The sequence below is a fragment of the Trachypithecus francoisi genome, unplaced genomic scaffold (assembly GCF_009764315.1).
Source record: "Trachypithecus francoisi isolate TF-2019V2 unplaced genomic scaffold, Tfra_2.0 Lachesis_group12, whole genome shotgun sequence".
NCBI classification, from domain to species: domain Eukaryota; kingdom Metazoa; phylum Chordata; class Mammalia; order Primates; family Cercopithecidae; genus Trachypithecus; species Trachypithecus francoisi.
This window is the reverse complement of record NW_022681457.1, coordinates 74,172,112-74,187,043: the sequence shown is the minus strand read 5'-3', so window position 1 is coordinate 74,187,043 and position 14,932 is coordinate 74,172,112.

Sequence of the window (14,932 nt, the reverse complement as noted above, 5' to 3'; positions counted from 1 at the left end):
AAGACTCTCCTCTGGACTCCCACTGCCCTTGTGCTTTCTTTTGTCATCACCTTGCACCCTTGTGTGATCTTTGTCAACTTACTTGTCTCCCTCTGTTAGATCATGAGTTCCTAAAGGAAAGGGACTGCATCTTCTTCATCTATGCAGTCCCAGTACTTAGCACGGTATTTAGCTTTTATTGGGTGTCCCACAAGTGTTGGATGAATGAATGAATGAATGAATGAATTTGGGGGGGAAAGGCATTCCACATAGAGAACAGCCTGTGCAAAAGCCCTGAGGCATGAGAGAGCACATTCATTATTTTAAAAATTATAGCAGTTTGACATGTCTTGAAGCCTAGTGTATGTGAATGAGGTGGAAAGTGAGAGTTAAGATAGGAAATAAGAAGCAGGAATTTGCCTATTATAAACCTTCCTAAGGGCAAAGGGAAATGTGTCAATGGTTTAAGCAAGGACATGACATAGTCAGATTTGTGGATTAGAGGACTCCTTAGCTACTAAGTGAAGAATGGGTTAGAGAGGACCAGAGTGGATGAGGATGGACCATTTAGGAGACTACTGCAGAGTCCAGGCAAGTGATGATGGTGGCTTAGTTCAGGGTAGTGGCCTAGAATTAGAGAGAGAAAACTTGAGCAGTGCTCAACAGAGTGGTCTTGTGAAGTGGGGCTGATCTGTGAACTATAACTAGTCCACAGCAAGACAAGTACAAAAAGCAAGAGGCGAGAACAAGGACTTTATAGTAATTTGACATTTCTGAGACATTTTTATTGTATTTTACAGAAGTATCAGTCCACAGCATATTGAAAATGGAAAAATAAAAGGTCCTTCACCACAGATACTTTAGGGGACATGCTAGTAAGTGGAGTACGTTGGCAGGTGGGAGAGAGAGGAAGCAGGGATGACCCCAGCAAGACTATCAATGATAGAGGCATGTCAGAAGCATTTCTATTTCCTTCCTTGGAGAGGAAATGTTTGCTAAATAAACTTTCAGGGTTCATCAAAAGCTGATGGTTTTGAACAATGTCAGGTATTTCATAAGATGCCAGGAAAGATGAGGACAAAAAGCTGGATTCAGAAAGAAAATTGGGCCTAGGTGGTCATCAGCCACCGAGAAGTACAGCTGTGCTTCCTTCTTCATCTTCCCCCAACTTTGCCCTTCGCCTGCTAAAAGGCATAGGATAGCATGAGCTTCTGTGGAAACTGGGAGTCATGCTGAACTCCTTCCTGACTAATATGGTTTGGCTGTGTCCCCACCCAAATCTCACCTTGAATTTTAGCTCCCATAATTCCCACGTGTTGTGGGAGGGACCCAGTGGGAGGTCACTGAATCATGTGGGCAGGTTTTCCCGTGCTGTTCTCATGACAGTGAATAAGTCTCACAAGATCTGATTGTTTTATAAAGTGTAGTTCCCCTGCACACACCCTCTTGCCTGCTGCCATGCAAGATGTGACTTTGCTCCTCCTTTGCCTTCCACGATGATTGTGAGGCCTCCCCAGGCACGTGGAACTGTGAGTCCATTAAAACTCTTTTTCTTTATAAATTACCCAGTCTTGAGTATGTCTTTATTGGCAATGTAAGAACAGACTAATACAGTAAATTGGTACCAGAAGTAGGGTGCTGCTGTAAAGATATCCCGAAATGTAAAAGCGACTCTGGAACGGGGTAACAGGCAAAGACTGGAACAGTTTGGAGGGCTCAGAAGAAAACAGGAAAATGTGGGAAAGTTTGGAACTTCCTGGAGACTTGGAAAGCTCAGAAGACAGGAAGAGGCAGGAACGTTTGGAGCTTCCTAGAGACTTGTTGAACGGCCTTGACCAAAATGCTGTTAGTGATATGGACAATAAAGTCCAGGCTGAGACGGTCCCAGATAGAGATGAGGAACTTGTTGGGAACTGGAGTAAAGGTAGCTCTTGCTATGCAAAGATACTGGCAGCATTTTGCCCCTGCCCTAGAGATCTGTGAAACTTTGAACTTGAGAGAGCTGATTTAGGGTATCTGGTGGAAGAAATTTCTAAGTGGCAAAGTGTTCAAGAGGAAGCAGAGCATAAAAGTTTTGAAAATTTGTAGCCTGATGATGCAGAAGAAAAGAAAACCTCATTTTCTGGGGAGAAATTCAAGCCAGGCAGCAGAAATTTGCATAAGTAACAAGGAACCAAATGCTAATCACCAAGACAAAGGGGAAAATGGGCTTTCAAGCAGCCCCTCCCATCACAGGCCCAGAGGCCTAGGAGAGAAAAACGGTTTCCTGGGGTGGGTCCAGGACCTCTCTGCTTTGTGCAGCCTTAGGACTTGGTGCCTTGCATCTAGCCACACCAGCCATGGCTAAAAGGAACCAATGTACAGCTCAGACCAGGGCTCCAGAATGTGCAAGCCCCAAGCCTTGGCAGCTTACATGTGGTATTGGGCCTGCAGATACACAGAAGTCAAGAATTGAGGTTTGGGAACCTCCACCTAGATTTCAGAGGATGTATGGAAATACCTGGATATCCAGGCAGAGGTGTGCTGTAGGGCCAGAACCCTCATGGAGAACCTCTGCTAGGGTAATGAGGAAGGGAAATGTGGGGTCAGAGTCCTCACACAATCCCCACTGGGACACTGCCTATTGGAGTTGTGAGAAGAGGGCCACTGTCTTCCAGACCCCAGAAGGATCCATTGACAGCTTGCACTGTGTGCCTGGAAAAGCCACAGGCATTCATCATCAGCCTATGAAAGCAGCTGGGAAGGGGGCTGTACCCTACAAAGCCACAGGGGTGGAGCTGCCCAAGGCCATGGGAGCCCACCTCTTGCATCAGCATGACCTGGATGTGAGACACGGAGTCAAAGGAGATCATTTTTGAGCTTTAAAATTTGACTGCCCTGATGGATTTCAGACTTGCTTGAAGCCTATAATCCCTTTGTTTTGGCCAATTTCTCTCTTTTGGAACATGTATATTTACCTAAGGCCTGTGCCCCTGTTGTATCTAGGAAGTAACCAACTAGCTTTTGATTTGACATGCTCATAGGCTGAAGGGACTTGCCTTGTCTCAGATGAGACTTTCGACTATGGACTTTGAGTTAATGCTGAAATGAGTTAAGACTTTCAAGGACTGTTGGGAAGGCATGACTGGTCTTGAAATGTGAGGATATGAGACTTAGGGGGCCCAGGGGTAGAATGATATGGTTTGGCTGTATCCCCACCTAAATCTCATCTTGAATTGTAGCTCCCATAATCCCCACGTGTTGTGGGAGGGAGCTAGTGGGAGGTAATTGAATCATGAAGTTGAGTTTTTCCTGTGCTGTTCTCATGATAGTGACTAAGTCTCCCATGATCTGATGGTTTTATAAAGGGCAGTCCTTCTACACATGCTTCTTGCTTGCTGCCATGTAAGACATGCCTTTGCTCCTCCTTTGCCTTTTGCCATGATTGTGAGACCTCCCCAGCAATGTGGAACTGTGAGTTCATTAAACCTCTTTTTCTTTCTAAATTAGCCACTCTCAGGTACGCCTTTATTAGCAGCATGAGAACAGACTAATACACTGACCCTCATCCCTCACACTTAAGCAGCTTCCAAGCACTGTGACCTCAAGAAGCAGTATGATGTGGGGTTGAGGACACGGACTCTGGAGCTAGTCTTCCTGAGTTCAAATCCTGACTGACTCTACCACTTACTAGGTATATAACCTTGAATATATTTCTACAGCCCTCTGAATATGTGTCTTTGGGTTATTGTGAGAACTAATCTAGTTATATATCAAGCACTTAGAACAATGTTTGGCATATGGCAAGAGTTCTATGTGTTATGCATTGATTACTATTATTTTAGTGGTTGCTTCTACTTCTAAGTATCTCATGAATGAACTCCATTCCTTGTACTGCTGCCCCAGTTCAGGCAATCACCATTCCTCCCCATATGCAGCAACAGCCTTCACCTCAGTGGCCTCCCTGTCTTCTGTTGGGTCCTCTCCTATTCCACTCTGGCCCCAAAATGCTCTTTCTGATTCATAAATCTAGCACGCCACTTTTCTGCTTCAAACCTCTCTGTGGCTGGTTATCCATAGTACCCAGTCCCAGCATGATTCAGCCCTTTTCTGCCCCTCACAGCCTCAGCATTTGTCACAAATTTTTTTGCCCTCCATGTATCAGTGACATGAGCCTTTCTCAGTTTCCCCCAATGGCTTTTGCATATTCTGCTCCCTCTGCCTGGGCCACCATCCCCAACTCCTTCAGCAAACCAGTTCTACTGCTTCCTTCAAGTCTTAGCTGGGTAGTTATATCCTCTAAGGTGTCTCACTTGACTCTCCAGGCAGAATTAGAAGCCCCATTTATCTGTTTTCACAGCTCTTGTGCCTCCTTGACATAGCTCTGACACAAGAATGCCATCTTTGCTATCACGTGTCTGCCTCCTCAGACTGTGAGTCCCTCCAGGGCAGACCCTGGGCCTGACCCATCTGTGTAGATACTCAGTAAACTCATGTGAAATGGGATTCAATTGGAACCAGCCCGATATTGCATTTTAAGAGCCAGAAAGCAGAATAAAGTGGTTGAATCCAACTTCTCCAGGAGTGGCTCATGCGTGGGCAAGGGGAGCATGAGATGTTCTTTTCTCACACCATCCTCTTCCTGCTGCCAACCCCCTCCTAGCCGCGTGAGTCTCGTGAGCCGACTCCAGAATGGATGAGCTTGGCAGCAACTGCCTGGCTGTGTGCCCACCACTCGTGGGTGCCCAGGAAACATGCTGAAAGGAGCTGAGCACCACCCAAGCAGTCCTGCCCTCTGACTCCTATCACAGGACATTGGAGACAGGAGTAGGTGGAGGACAGAAGGGGAGTCTCATGAACCTACAATATTTCTAGGCCTCAGTCTTCTCCTCTACTAAATGGATTCAATAATCCTGCCTCAATGGTTGCAATGGGGAAATTAAAGAGATCACAGAGGCCGGGCGCGGTGGCTCAAGCCTGTAATCCCAGCACTTTGGGAGGCCGAGACGGGGGGATCACAAGGTCAGGAGATCGAGACCATCCTGGCTAACACGGTGAAACCCCGTCTCTACTAAAAAATACAAAAAACTAGCCGGGCAAGGTGGCGGGTGCCTGTAGCCCCAGCTACTTGGGAGGCTGAGGCAGGAGAATGGCGTGAACCCGGGAGGTGGAGCTTGCAGTGAGCCGAGATTGCGCCACTGCACTCCAGTCTGGGCGACAGAGCGAGACTCCGCCTCAAAAAAAAAAAAAAAAAAAGAGATCACAGATGTGGGCACATAGTGGTCCCAGACTTGCATGGGGCCTATACCCCCTTTGTTTTAGCCAATTTCTCCCATTTTGAACATATGTATTTACCCAATACCTGTACTCCCTTCACATCTATGAGGTAACTACCTTGCTTTTGATTTTACAGGCTCATAGGCAGAAGGGACTTGCCTTGTCTTAGATGAGACTTTGGATTGTGGACTTTTAAGTTAATGCTGAAATGAGTTAAGATTTTGGGGGACTGTTGGGAAGGCATGATTGGTTGAACCCTGTTAACCATTCTGCTTGAATCCTGTTAACTTTCTCATAATCAGCAGGGAAACTGAGGTGAAGAGAGTGAGGAAAATTACAACTTTGGGTAGGATCCTACTTCTATGCAGCATAGGTGAAAGGTGCTCTGCAAATGTACAATATCTTCTAAGGATCTGATTCATTTTTTTTTTTTTTTTTTTTTTTTTTTGAGACGGAGTCTTGCTCTGCCGCCCAGGCTGGAGTGCAGTGGCCGGATCTCTGCTCACTGCAAGCTCCGCCTCCCGGGTTCATGCCATTCTCCTGCCTCAGCCTCCCGAGTAGCTGGGACTACAGGCGCCCGCCACCTCGCCCGGCTAGTTTTTTTGTATTTTTTAGTAGAGACGGGGTTTCACTGTGTTAGCCAGGATGGTCTTGATCTCCTGACCTCGTGATCCGCCCGTCTCGGCCTCCCAAAGTGCTGGGATTACAGGCTTGAGCCACCGCGCCCGGCCCCTGATTCATTTTTTTAAAGCCTTCACAGGTAGGGAAACTGGGCACAGATTTGTAGTGGTAAGGAGTCAGAGATGAGCAGTTCAGGAAACAAAGGATTATATACAGAAAAAAAGTGAAGTGAAATACACCACTGCCAATGATATCTAACGTTTACAGAGAGTACTTATTATGGACAGGGACTGTGTTAAGTGCTTTATATGTATAATCTCAAGTAAGCCTCACAATAGCTCTGTGAGTAAGGTATTATTGTTATTTCCATTTTACAGATGAGAAAACTAAGTCAGAGGGAGTTAAGTAATTTCCCCAAGGACCCATTAAAGCAGAGCCAGGATTTGAACCCAATGGCACCTGATTCTCAAGCCCCTGCTCTTTCCATCCTATGCTAGACGTGGTCAATTGGTCTTTCATGTACCATCACTGCTGGAGACCTGAGAACTACATTTTTCAGACTCCCATTCCAGCTGGGTTCCAGTCTGCTCTGCAGTTGAGGGACACACATGGGCCATCAGAAGGTAGGAAGAAAATAGAAGCCATTGTTGGCTTCTGTCATCTGTGGGAGTGTGAGCTCTTGGATTCCAGAAGCTGCACTGACATCAGCTCTAGGAATGTCTCTTCAGGGGTGCAGTCTCCACTGTCTCCCTTTTACTTCTTCAGACCTGGGATCAGTAATGGCTTCCCTATAATAACTAATGTCTAAGGAGCACCCCCTTTCCCCTTTTGCTCTTCAGTCCATCAATAGCTTTGTAACCAAGTCTTCTGCTTGAAATGCCCAGAGGGATTTGCTTCACTGCAAAGTGGAACTGGTTGACATGATGTTACTCTTTCTGTTCCTTCAGCTAGAGGGAATACCCAGTTATAGGATCAAGGTGTCAGCCAAGCAGGCTGAGGGCAAGGTTGACCTCCTCTGTAGGACACTGGAGATCTATCAGGAAAACTGCAGCAAGCATCTACTGGGCCACCACCAAGAAAGGAGGATATGGATCAGAGAGTTCCCAGCAGGCATTCAACAGGCCAGGTTCAGGCTGTGAGCCTAATTCCAGAACCCACCTACTATTGAGGATAAGCCCAAAGCCATCCTGCCAGCCTCAGGATGGCTCAGAGCCTGGGCAATGCAAGAGAGCCTTGGGGCTGGCAGCTGAGCAGGCTAGCAGGTGAGGACCAGCAGAGTATCTTCTCTCTGCCACTACTGCCCCTGGGAACCCATATGTGTTGACTGGTCTCTTCATTTGGGAACTTGACTGAGAATAAGCTTTGGGAAATTGATACATCTAGGAGCCCTCTGACCCATATTCCTTACCAGCTAGTTCTGTGAGTCATTTGGTTCCCCGAACCTGAGCCTCGGTCTCCTTATTTATAAAATGGGGGCTGTCATGCCTACTGCACAAGTGTGAGGATTGAATGAGATAATGTATGCAAAGTACTTAATTCAGCTCCTGGCTGGTTGCAGATGCTTAATAAATAAGTCTCCCATTCCCCCCCTTCTTAAAAACAAGCTCCCTTGTTTAGGTATTTACGACATCCTATATATGTGTCTCTCAAGCTCCATGATAAGGTCTGAGAAAATAGACATGTCTTAGCCTTCTTTGCCTTGCTTAGAGCATCTAGTTTTTTTTTTTTTTAAAAAAATAATACGTCTTTAATAATAAATTAAAACCTTCACATTCATAAAAACTAAAAAGAGGCAGATGGAGAAAGAGAAGCGTCTCTATTCAGCCTGAATATTTTGCATCAAGAAAGTCTAAAACCTTAAAATCTGTTCAATTTATTTCAGTATAATTCATTCTTCTTTCCTTATCACTCTCCTTTCTTCCTTCCCTTTCTTCCACAGATATTTATTTTCAAGGCCTGAAAATGCAAAGATAAACAAGTAGAGTCCTCACCCCGAGGAGCTCAGATTCTAATGGGAGAGACATCATGTCAACAGAGGATGACAACCCACCAGTACAGACATAGAGCATTGATCTACACTCCCGTAGCACAGATCGGTGCCATGACAGAGGGAAGCACAGTGGTGTGGAGGCCACAGAGGAAACCTGAGGAGCCGGGGAGGCTTCCTGGGAGAAATTACTCATGTGCTGCGTCATAATAGAAGAGTGGAAAGAAGAGGCGTGAAGGGGCAGGAGTGGGATGAAGTAAAGGAGCACAGACACAGACTCGGGCGAGCCAAGTTCAGAGCCCTCCCAGCTGTGTGACCTGGTGTGACTCATGTCCCCCCTTTTGTAAGGCAGAATAATAATACCTGCTAAACAAGGTGGTCACAGGTTCAATGGCAATATAGAAAGTACTTGGTGTAAAAGAGGTGTCAAGGAAATCAGGTGCCTCCCACCACCACTGTGACAACGGCCTTTCCTGAAGGACAAAGGAGTTCAAAGTTAGAAGTGTGGGGGACTAAAATCTCTCTCTCCTCTTTTTTAGAGCAGTTTACTTAGGTTTACAGAAAAAATGAGCAGAAAGCACGTATTTCGCCTATATGCTTGCCCCATCTCTACAGTTTCCCTTGTTTTTTTTTTTTTTTTATACTTTAAGTTCTAGGGTACATGTGCAAAACGTGCAGGTCTGTTACATATGTATACATGTGCCATGTTGGTGTGCTGCACCCATTAACTCATCATTTACATTAGGTATCTCTCCTAATGCTATCCATGCCCCCTCCCTCCACCCTATGACAGGCCCCAGTGTGTGATGTGTGTTCTCATTGTTCAATTACCACCTATGACTGAGAACATGCTGTGTTTGGTTTTATGTCCTTATGATAGTTTGCTCAGAATGATGGTTTCCAGCTTCATCCAGGTCCCTACAAAAGACATGAACTCATCCTTTTTTATGGCTGCATAGTATCCATGGTGTATACGCACCACATTTTCTTAATCCAGTCTATCATTGACGGACATTTGGGTTGTTATTGTGAATAGTGCCACAATAAACATACATGTGAATGTGTCTTTATAGCAGCATGATTTATAATCCTTTAGGTATATACCCAGTAATGGGATGGCTGGGTCAAATGGTGTTTCTAGTTCTAGATCCTTGAGGAATCGCCACACTGTCTTCCACAATGGTTGAACTAGTTTACAGTCCCACCAACAGTGTAAAAGTGTTCCTATTTCTCCCTATCCTCTCCAGCACCTGTTGTTTCCTGACTTTTTAATGATCGCCATTCTAACTGGTGTGAGATGGTATCTCATTGTGGTTTTGATTTGCATTTCTCTGATGGCCAGTGATGATAAGCAGTTTTTCATGTGTCTATTGGGCACATAAATGTCTTCTTTTGAGAATTGTCTGTTCATATCCTTTGCCCACTTTTTGATGGGGTTGTCTGATTTTTTTTTTCTTGTAAACTTGTTTAAGTTCTTTGTAGATTCTGGATATTAGCCCTTTGTCAGATGGGTAGATTATAAAAATTTTCTCCCATTCTGTAGGTTGCCTGTTCATTCTAATGGTAGTTTCTTTTGCTGTGCATAAGCTCTTTACTTTAACTAGATCTCATTTGTCAATTTTGGCTTTTGTTGCCATTGCTTTGGTGTTTTAGGCATGAAGTCCTTGCCCGTGCCTATGACCTGAGTGGTATTGCCTCGGTTTTCTTCTAGGGTTTTTATGGTTTTAGGTCTAACATTTAAGTATTTAATCTATCTTGAAATAATTTTTGTATAAGGTATAAGGAAGGGATCCAGTTTCAGCTTTCTACTTATGGCAAGCTAGTTTTCCCAGCACCATTTATTAAACAGGGAATCCTTTCCCCATTTCTTGTTTTTGTCAGGTTTGTCAAAGATCAGATGGTTGTAGATGTGTGGTATTATTTCTGAGGGCTCTGTTCTGTTCCATTGGTCTATATCTCTGTTTTGGTACCAGTACCATGCTGTCTTTGGTTACTGTAGTTTTGTAGTATAGTTTGAAGTCAGGTAGCGTGATGCCTACAACTTTGTTCTTTTGGTTTAGGATTGTCTTGGCAATGCGGGTTCTTTTTTGGTTCCATATGAACTTTAAAGTAGTTTTTTTCCAATTCTGTGAGGAAAGTCATCGGTAGCTTGATGGGGATGGCATTGAATCTAGAAATTACCTTGGGCAATATGGCCATTTTCATGATATTGATTCTTCCTATCCATGAGCATAGACTGTTCTTCCATTTGTTTGTGTCCTCTTTTATTTTGTTGAGCAGTGGCTTGTAGTTCTCCTTGAAAAGGTCCTTCACATCCCTTGTACATTGGATTCCTAGGAATTTTATTCTCCTTGAAGCAATTGTGAATGGGAGTTCACTCATGATTTGGCTCTCCGTTTGTCTGTTATTGGTGTATAGAAATGCTTGTGATCTTTGCACATGGATTTTGTATCCTGAGACTTTGCTGAAGTTGCTTATCAGCTTAAGGAGATTTTGGGCTGAGATGATGGGGTTTTCTAAATATACAATCATGTCATCTGCAAACAGGGACAATTTGACTTCCTCTTTTCCTAATTGAATACCCTTTATTTCTTTCTCCTTCCTGATTGCCCTGGCCAGAATTTCCAACACTATGTTGAATAGGAGTGGTGAGAGAGGGCATGCCTGTCTTGTGCCCGTTTTCAAAGGGAATGCTTCCAGTTTTTGCCCATTCAGTATGATATTGGCTGTGGTTTTGTCATAAACAGCTCTTATTACTTTGAGATATGTCCCATCAATATCTAGTTTATTGATAGTTTTTAGCATGAAGGGCTGTTGAGTTTTGTCAAAGGCCTTTTCTGCATCTATTGAGACAATCATGTGGTTTTTGTCTTTGGTTCTGTTTACATGATGGATTACGTTTATTGATTTGCATATGCCGAACCAGCCTTGCATCCCAGGGATGAAGCCAACTTGATTGTGGTGGATAAGCTTTTTGATGTGCTGCTGGATTTGGTTTGCCAGTATTTTATTGAGGATTTTTGCATTGATGTTCATCAGGGATATTGGTCTAAAATTCTCTTTTTTAGTTTTGTCTCTGCCAGGCTTTGGTGTCAGGATGACGCTGGCCTCATAAAATGCGTAAGGGAGGATTCCCTCTCTTTCTATTGATTGGAATAGTTTCAGAAGGAATGGTATCAGCTCCTCTTTGTACCTCTGGTAGAATTTGGCTGTGAATCCGTCTGGTCCTGGACTTTTTTTGGTTGGTAAGCTATTAATTATTGTCTCAATTTCAGAACCTTTTATTGGTCTATTCAGGGATTCAACTTCTTGCTGGTTTAGTCTTGGGAGGGTATATTTGTCCAGGCATTTTTCCATTTCTTCTAGATTTTCTAGTTTATTTGCGTAGAGGTGTTTATAGTATTCTCTGATGGTAGTTTGTATTTCTGTGGGATCGGTGGTGATATCCCCTTATCATTTTTTTATTGCATCTAATTGTTTCTTCTCTCTTCCCCTATTATTAACCTCATGTATGAGTGTGGTACATTTGTTACAATTGGTAAAATGCCTGTTGAAGTTGCTTAGCTGGCTGCAGCATGTGAAACAGCTCCCTCCTTCCCCAACTAGATCTCCTTTCTGAGCAGGGCTTATTGCTAATTACAACATTTTAAAAACAGCGAATAATGAAGAATCCAGTCCCCTGCTCCCACCCCAATACACACATCCCTGAGGTTAGGACCACCCAGAACACAAGCAGTCCAGGAGACTTACCAGATTTCGGTGAGCCCCTCTCAGTTCACATCGTCTCTGCTCTTTTAGATTTGAGACACCATGACACAAGAAGAAACCATCCCTGACTTTCTTTTTCCCTTTTCAAACTGAACAAGTTCCTGAACTTGTCAAACATAAATGCAAAATTATGAAAAACAATTGTAAGTGAAAACTCTAGTTATTAAAATGTATGGAGACTAATTATTGATCTGATGATATGCTGAATAAAAAGAAAAAGACACGCTTGGATAAATAGAAATCTTTTAAAGTCATTAATACACATGTGTTTATTTTTCATCATCTACACTGTAAGCTGCAGCAGGGCTGTATTGTCTAACAAATTAGAAGGGGTGACAATGCCATGTTCAGCCCTGTGTGTGATGTCTCTCCACTCAGACTTATTAATTTCTGCCAAATTAAAACAAGCCCCCCCACCCCTGCCCGGCAGGCTACAGGAATGTGTAATGCAAATACAAATGCCATTAGGAAGACCTCACCCTTGGGCAGCTGCTGGGAGAGCCTGCACACTGGCTTGAAGCTGTTTCAGCACAGACAGGAAACTGCCAGGAAATTGCTGCCCCCAAACGAGGTGCTATCAAAAGGGGAGCTCTTCCAGGCATGGCTGCACCCTGGTTCTCTTCCTAGTAGGGTGATCCTTCCCACTTGTCTCTGCCTCCATTTTCCCCAGGGGCAGTCCTGAGTGCACCACTGGCCCACAACCCCATTTCAAAATGATCACCTCGGTCCTGAGCCTTGGTTTTTACAGGCATATTGGCCTGGCCAGCTGACTTCTGACTACACACTCCAGATTTCTGCAGAAAACTTGGGCCCAGGGCCTTGGACTCAGAGTGTGTTTGGAACAAGTTTGAGTATCTCTGCTCATGTGCAGTTCCCATCCTGCTATGCCACATGGTCAATCCTTCCAGTCTGTGTGGCCTCCTTCAGGAAGTCTTCCTGGAGAGCCCCCTACCGCCTCTGATGCCTCCAGTTACGATTATGCCTTCGGATGTCCATCTCTCCCACCTGCAGTGAGCACCTGGAAGGCAGGGTGTAAGCTGCACCCAGCTCTGAGCCCCAGGGCTCAACACAGGGCCCAGTCCTGGAAAATGGATGCAGTAGCTAACATTTATTCTGGACCAGGCCCTGGGCTAACCAATTCACAAACACAATCTCATTTAACCTCACAGTATTTCATAAGGTGAGAAGAAACATCATACAGTTTTACAGATGAGAAAATGTAAGCTCAGAGAAGTCAAGTCCCCTACCCAGAATCACACAGTGAGTGAGTGGCGAATCCTGATGAGACTCCTTGTCTGTCTTCCTTAGAGCTTTAGCCACTCCAGAGCCTCAACCTTAACGACTGCTCCTTAGGGGGAAGAAAGGAAGGGGAAAAGAGAAATTGCCTCACTTGTGCCTCTCAGCTCTGACTGGGGCAGGGACATCAGTTAGCATCCAAATGTGTGAAACCCCGTCTCTACTAAAAATACAAAAAAAAAAAAAATTACCAGGTGTGGTGGCAGGTGCCTGTAGGCCCAGCTACGTGGGAGGCTGAGGCAGGGGAATGGCATGAACCTGGGAGGCGGAGCTTGCAGTGAGCTGAGATCACGCCACTGCACTCCAGCCTGGGCGACAGAGTGAGACTCCATCTCAAAAAAAAAAAAAAAAAAAAACCGACAACAGCCTCACTAGCGCAGGAGGAAGACGAGCTGGTGGTGGAACAGAGAGATGCTTAGGAAGAGGCACCTTCAGGATCTGTTCACTTGCTGAATGAGGGAATGCCAAGGGAGACAGATGGATCAATAGGTAGATAGTGGTGCTGTTGACAGAAATGTGAACTTTGAATCATCATTCTATCATCAGCATCACAGATACAGAGCGCTAACTTCATGCCAGGCACTGTAGTAGTATTCATACATTGTCCCATTCAGGCCTCATGGCAACCCTGTGAGAAAGTATTATTGTCCCCATTTTATATATGAGAAGACGGAGACTTCCAAAGAATACCCTATTGGGGACAGTTTACATAGAAAATTACCTGAACCTAGTAAAGAAATATTTTTACTGAACCCTTTTAACCTTGAAATATGTTCCCTGGCTTCTCAGTCCCTCCCCTTAGCATAAAGAGATTGGGGTGGCCTGTAACCCCTACTTATTGCCCCACAGCCACACTTCCAACATGGGCTGGGCCCATGTGGGACAGAGGGATGGAGGCAAGGAGAGACACTCCACAAAGTTCCAGTGTCCCAGGGCCTGCCAGTCCCTGAGACATTCCCCAGCCACCTCTCCAGCAGGTTTAACAAGTCTGCCCACAAATAGAACAAATGGAATAGACATCCAGGAGTTCTCCAGGGGGGCAGGCAGACCAGCATCCCCCTCAATGAAGTACCCAGATTTCTGATGGCCACCTGGGACCTACATTCCACTGCTCTTGAAATCCCCCGACTTTCCCACCCTTCCTGCTCAAGGACTCACTCCGGCAGTACCCGTGTCAGGATCACAGCCACTTGGAGCCCCCACCCCTGTAGAGCTATCAGAATTGGGTAAATGCAGCTGTTGTTTTGAAGGAGTAAGTTGAGGGCACTTAGCGAATCAACTTCCTAATGAATCTTTTCAGGTCTGGATGGGAGCTGGTCCCTTACTATGGAACTTGGCTTGATTTGGAAATTAATGTGGTAATTTACAGCCACTCTGCCAGGCAGGAAGATTAAAAGAGAGAGAGAGTGAGTGAGGGGAGAGATAGTGAGGGGAGAGAGGCCTCTGCAGTGGCAGAACCTTAAGAGGCACCAGCTTAGTGCATGTCTGGAGGACTGGACCACACGCACTGGGCACCATGAAGGTGGCATCAGCTAGGCTCGGCCCATGTGGGACAGAGGGATGGAAGCAAGGAGAGACACTCCACAAAACAGATAAAAAGTCAGTGTCCCAGGCCCAGTTGGGGCAGTGCAGGGAGTCCTCTCTTTAGAGATTGTGTGTGTGTGTGTGTGTGTGTGTTTCCCTAACTTCTGGAATTCATTTCCCAAAGTCAAACAGACTTTGCCATGACCATAAATCTCCAATATCATTATTTACTTTATGTTTTTCTTTAAATTTACTCAATTTGTGTCTTAAATGAGTTTTATATCACTTCTATCATAAATGGAAAGCCAATATTATATACAAAGAAGAAAAAGTAAATGTAAAATTAATTGCACTAAAAATAAAACAAAATTACTAAATTCTAGAGCAGCCCTTGCCTGCCAAAGGTTCTGAGTCTGAAACCTGCCCCTATTTGGGGAAAAGCATGTTAGAGAGGTGCTCAAGACATATTAGTGCAAAACTGAGGTGTGAGCACCTCTTGAT